Raw genomic sequence first — 5,939 nt, forward strand, 5'->3', positions numbered from 1 at the left:
AATATGGAGAATTCAAAAGAATTTGGAGATGGATTGCATTGGGGAGGATAGAGTAGACAAATGAGGAACTTTTTTTGCTGTTGTTTTCAGTTTTGTTTTTATTTTTATCAGGGTAATTGAATCATGTTCTATCCAGGCATCTGTGATAGAGAAAATACAAGTGAACATACATTCCACGAATACAGCAAATTCTTTAGCTAATAATGGCAGGTACTATATCCAGTTAGTTTTATTTCATTAGAAGACACTGGATGCTGAATTCCCTCATTTTATTGTGTTTTGCCTAGGGTCCTCCTCACACTGATCGCCAAGTATGAAACTGTCACAAAACACTCTGGAAAAAAGTACTCCTCTAAGCTCTTCTAGCCTTTGAATTTCTAAATCTGGCATTTCTAGGAGGAAAAAAAAAAATCTCTCCTTGAAACTAACTATGAAAGAAGATAGTACCCTGGGATAATCTCTAGCTCTTATGGGATTTCAAATACCTGTAAATTAGGGGACACCAAAAGATGCCTAACTAAAAGAGTAACTCAAGTCTGCTCATAATTATCCATGTTTTATTTTCACTTGGGACTTTGTGCTTTTGAACCACCCTGAATATAAGCTCACACAGTCATATGTTATTTCTATTCTGGGACTTTTATTGAAAAGGAAAAAAAAAGGGGGGGGATTGCTGACTTTGGCTGCTTGGCACCAAAGAGCAAGGCAGTGAAGATAAACTTAATTTTATTATAATCATTATTAAATAAAGATTTGGGAAAACAGCAAGAGTATATTTGTGATAGAAATTATAAGAAATTTATGTAAATAACCATGTAGATTTTATACATCCCTTAGGCTCCAACGAATATTCCAAATCCCTACTGCTCCTTTGAAACTTGATTTTTTTTATTTTTTTATTTTTTGAGGGCTTATCAATCCCGGGGTTCTCATTAAATTGGGCCTAAATTGAAAAAGTATTTTTGAGATGAGAAGCTGGCTTTAATAATCAAAACATTTGTTTACAAAGAGGTGCTCTTTCTTTTAAAAAACTAGGCTTTTAAATTCCAAGATTACGGTTTTGTTTTCATTGCGGCACCTAACTGGTTGACATTTCCTACTGTCTCTGGTAGCTGAGGTATTGTGTTTCCTTGCTCACTAAGCAGTGTATCAACTTAGTACAGTGGAAAGAGCGCAAGGTCTGAATTCAAGGGTTTTAGTTCCAATCCTCCTGTTCTTCCTATTTACGTGTGGTATTCAGCAAGTTTCATTATTTGACTTTCTGTAAAGTAGGGGTTATTGATATTCATTATGCTTTCCTCCAGAGGTTGCTGTAGACATCAAATAAGAAAATGCAAATGATAAGCAATTGTAGACTGTTCAATGTTTAATACATATTCAATATTGATTTAAGGGCCTGGAACTTGGCTCAAAGGTAGAACCATAAGAAATCAAGATCCAAAGAGCCATCTAGAGGGGGAAATAGCTAAATAGTATAATATGATAAGGATGGAGAGGTTAAAAAAAAAAAAAAAGAAAAGAATCTCAGGAAAGTGCAGAAGTAGGATATAAAAAGCACATAAAGAGATAGGAAAGACAGAAAAGGTGATACCAGTAATGAAATCTGAAGCTTCCTTCAACACCTCATTACCTCTTTAGAAATTAAATTCCAGGGAATCAGCAATGGGTGATTCCACTGCCTGATTTTCCTTGCACAAAAGCTAATGTGCTTCACTAATTACACAGACAGATTATCTACCCTAGCCAAACGTCTTCCACCCCGTCAGACCCTCCCACCAGTTAAGCATTCAGCGCCACTATTTTATGCAATGGGAAAGGTTTCTTAAGTGCAGGGAAATTGCCAAAATGCAATTTGAAGTCCAAAGGAGTCAAGAAGGTAATATTTTTCCTCTCTTTTGTAAAAGCACACTGATGTGTTCTTAATTCTCTTGCCATTTTGTATTTAGAGGACGGATACTTAGCGTCCAGAAGTTATTTGACTTAAAGATATTTGTGGCTTCAGGTTACTTTCCACATTCAGACCCAAAGTTGCTGGCTGTTCCATATACTCCACTTGGACTGGCCTCTAGGATGGGAGATGACTGGGAGATAACGTACTTGTATTAAAACAGGGTGTTAGGAAAATGTAGTACAATACGCTCGAAGGTACAAATGTAGCTACTGAGATATACCGTGTTCAAGGGTATATTTTTGTAAAAATTATTCACTTGCTTGATACGTAGTGGGTAATACAGACTCTTCAGATCATTGTTCTTTTTCCACTCCATCTGCTACGTGAGCTACTTTCTAAAGCACTCTAAGGGAAAAAGAAAAAGAAAATCTTCTCCCCACCCAAGTAGTGAGGACCATTGGTTTATTTTACCTGGTACTAATATCAACTTTATGGCATATTTTTGGCTGCTTAAAAAAAAAAAAAAGTAGCCCGTATGAGTCTATCCAGTATATTATTTATAGTGTTGTGGCCAGATCTCTTCATGATAAAAATGTAAAACCTTCCTGTAAAAATTCCTTATTTTAAATAAAATTACTTGCTTCTCCCCAATTGAGATCAGCTCTTATTTTGCTCCATAGCTACCAAACCTTGAAAATGTCATCGACGCTAATCAATAGACCAGTTTTCAACGTGCATTTTAAAGTTATGCTTTAAATCCACTTTTGCAACTGCAAAATGACTTTTTTCCCTGTATGGCTAATTAACTGATACGACACTAATCCTTTGCACATCTGGTATTAAATGTTTGCTCACATGGGTCCCCCAGCGAGGAAGCTTGGCCAAACAGTGACTGCGAGGGTGCTTGATTTCACTTTAAAATCTTCACTCTCTGGGATTAAAATCTTGAGATAAAACATCTGGATTTCAATGGTGTCCCCAGGGAATGAAAGTTATAGTTCTATAGAATACATATTGCACATAATATGGTCTTGTTATTTCTACATTAGCACGACTCCAGCCGGTGCCCGCCGTTAGCATGTCAGTCTCCTGACACATCATTAATAAACAGGTAATTTCATAACTGATTTCCACCTAGTGTCATGTTGAAAACCACCTGGGTTTTCGTTTTCACTAACATTAAAGGGATAGGCTAGAGGGAGGCCGTTATTATTAAACCGGGACTAATCTAACTGAATAATGGATCAAATCAGGGGAAATAAATGCATATGTAGAAGGATAAAAAAAAAAAAAGAATTTCCAGGCCAACAGACGGATCTGGATTCACTCATCAAAATGTGACTGTTCCTTCCCCTTCCTCTCAACAAATGTATACGTTAGGAATTATTTCGAAACTGTGCCCACTGCCCCCAGGAAAGTTCCAAAAACACCAAGGAAGCAACGGTTAGGGGAAAGTCTATACATTTAAAATTGTGACCTTGGAATTAAGTCTATGCCATGCTTATGTATTCATTGAATTTAAAATTAATACTGCATGTTATATTCCATTAAAGATTAAAAACACACTCACCAAGGTGAGCCACTGCCACTGTTGGCTTACAGATCTAGCCAAATGCGTAGTGATGGACAAGAACACAGTGAAATATAATTGGTAATATTGGTAACTGAAATATAATCCACACACTGGCTTGTGCTAGGCTTTTTTTATTTGTTTAATCCTGATGTTATCTTATTAGCATCATTCCTACTGCCTCAGAAAGCAGTTGAGATTTGCTATGGCCCGCCTTCACATCACCAGAAAGGGGTCTATCTAGTGGTTTTTATGGTGCCTCTTAGTCTTGTGATGTATTTCTGGAGGAATGTTTTGCTTTCTTCATGAACCAAGGATAATAATTTAATATCTTTGTCTTTGACTTCTGTTCATGTGAAATTTCAGTCACAACACGGAACCCAATGAATATAGAGTATTATCCCAGCACTTACTACATTCTGCCCATTCTTATTTAGCAGATAGGAGAAAAACATTGTGTGCCACCAACTTCTCTTTGACCTTCCATTCCAATTTCAACTTAATAATGATCTGCTTTTCTTCCTCCGGTCCAATTTTTAAAAGGACGGATGGCACAAAATCTACTTTTAGTGATTTAGGATAAATCCATAGTAGAAACTGGGAGATAAATAATTTGATGGGTGGTTCAGTTGGTTAAGCGTTTGACTCTTGATTTCAGCTCAGGTCATGAGCTCACACGATGTGAGATCAAGCCTTGCATCGGGCTCTGCATTGACAGCACGGAGCCTGCTTGGGATTCTTTCTCCCTCTCACTCTGCCCCTTCCCCACTCATGTTCTCTGATTCTCTCTCAAATTAAATAAAAAAACATTTAAAAAAATTGATGCCAAAATATTCTAAGTTTTCTAATTCTGAAACAAAAATTCTAAAAAATAATTCAGTTTATATATAAACATTGAATCTGTCATTCAATCCAATATAATATAGCTAGTGAGAAATCTGAACATATCTATTATATCATCTCTATATTATGGTGGAAAAAAACAGAAACACAATAAAGGTAATTGTCTAAAGTCAATAATTGCCTAAAGTCTGTCACGGAGGTGATGGTGGAGCCAAGATAAGAACATGAATGTTTCCAAGAAAAGTAATATTACATCAAAACATAAAACTCTCTGAACTATACTTCCTCTCTCAACTCATGCTTATCATCTGTTTAAATGCTTTCTACTGCATAGGTCTCCAAAGATCTTGTGAAGGACCTTTGTTCACACACAGAGTAATACAAGTCATTAAATGATAAACTAGTGGAAGGAACCAACATTCCACACACATGAGATTCACCAAAACATGTGTCAAATTTCCTTGAGCCCTTCACTCGATGAGTGGTCTCAACCGCAGTTGATTTTGCACCCCAGACCAGGAGATAGTTGGCAATGTCTGGACACATTTTTAGTTGTCACAACAGAGTGGATGGGTGCTAATGACTAGTGGCTAAAGGTCAGGGAAGCTGCTAAGCACCCTACAATGAACAGGGTAGCCCCTCGCAACAAAGAATTATCTGGCCCCAAATGTCCGCAGCACCAAGACAGAGAAACCCTGGTAGACTGTTTGCTAGAGGCATTGATAAAGCTACCAGCTTTTGAGCCATTAACAACCAACAAGGTTTCTGTAGGGTGTGTATATTTCATCTGAGCACCACATTGTTCCGTTCCCAAAGCAAAATGTTACGCTCTTCAAAATCTCCAGGGAAGCTAGCTGCATAAAGCTTTGGGTGAAATGTAAATTTCTTAAAATATTTATCCATCCATAAGTGGCTACATTTTTGACATTATTATAGGGTTTCTCAGTGTTCCATTTTATTAAAAAATATTTATTTGGTTTCTAAGATTACTGCTTTTCTGACCACAGAAAATTCAATTACTGAAAACTGCAGCTATCAAATTGGTTGAAAATAAATAGCCTTTTATCCAAAGCTGGCAAAGACTGGCTCATTTTTAATATGTAGCCATTTAAAAAAATAAAATAAAAATAAGAAAACATTTCCATTGCAAGCTGATGGACTGCATAGTCAGAAGGCAAATGGTCTTTTGCATCATCAGGTTTTATTTAAAATAGGATGAGGAAGGAGTGGGGGGAAGTTTAAGAAAAGAAGTCACCATATGAGTAATTTACCATTATTGTTCCTCTGTTGTTTTACAAGACAGAAGAAATGTGAGCCCTTTTTTTGCCAGTGGAAATCACTTTCTCCTGCTTTCTCTCTGTCTTGGTTTGAAATGTTTAGTAATATACAGGAAATGTGGTAAGTGAGATCTACAAACGTGGGCTTCCAATATCAAGGCTAATTATGTGCTAAGCAATGAGGATGGCAGCAGCACTGCCAGGGAGCCACAAAGGGGGCTGAGCTAGGGTGCCGAGGTCTATTTCTCTCATTTGCTCCTCATTTGCATTTTAATCTACACTTTGTGGGATTTTTTTTTTCCATTTCTAAAAAGAACACTTGTTCATGTTTCCTCAGTGAAAACCAATCAACCCACAA

This window comes from Crocuta crocuta, unplaced genomic scaffold (genome assembly GCF_008692635.1).
Source record: "Crocuta crocuta isolate KB4526 unplaced genomic scaffold, BGI_CrCroc_1.0 scaffold1, whole genome shotgun sequence".
Taxonomy (NCBI): domain Eukaryota; kingdom Metazoa; phylum Chordata; class Mammalia; order Carnivora; family Hyaenidae; genus Crocuta; species Crocuta crocuta.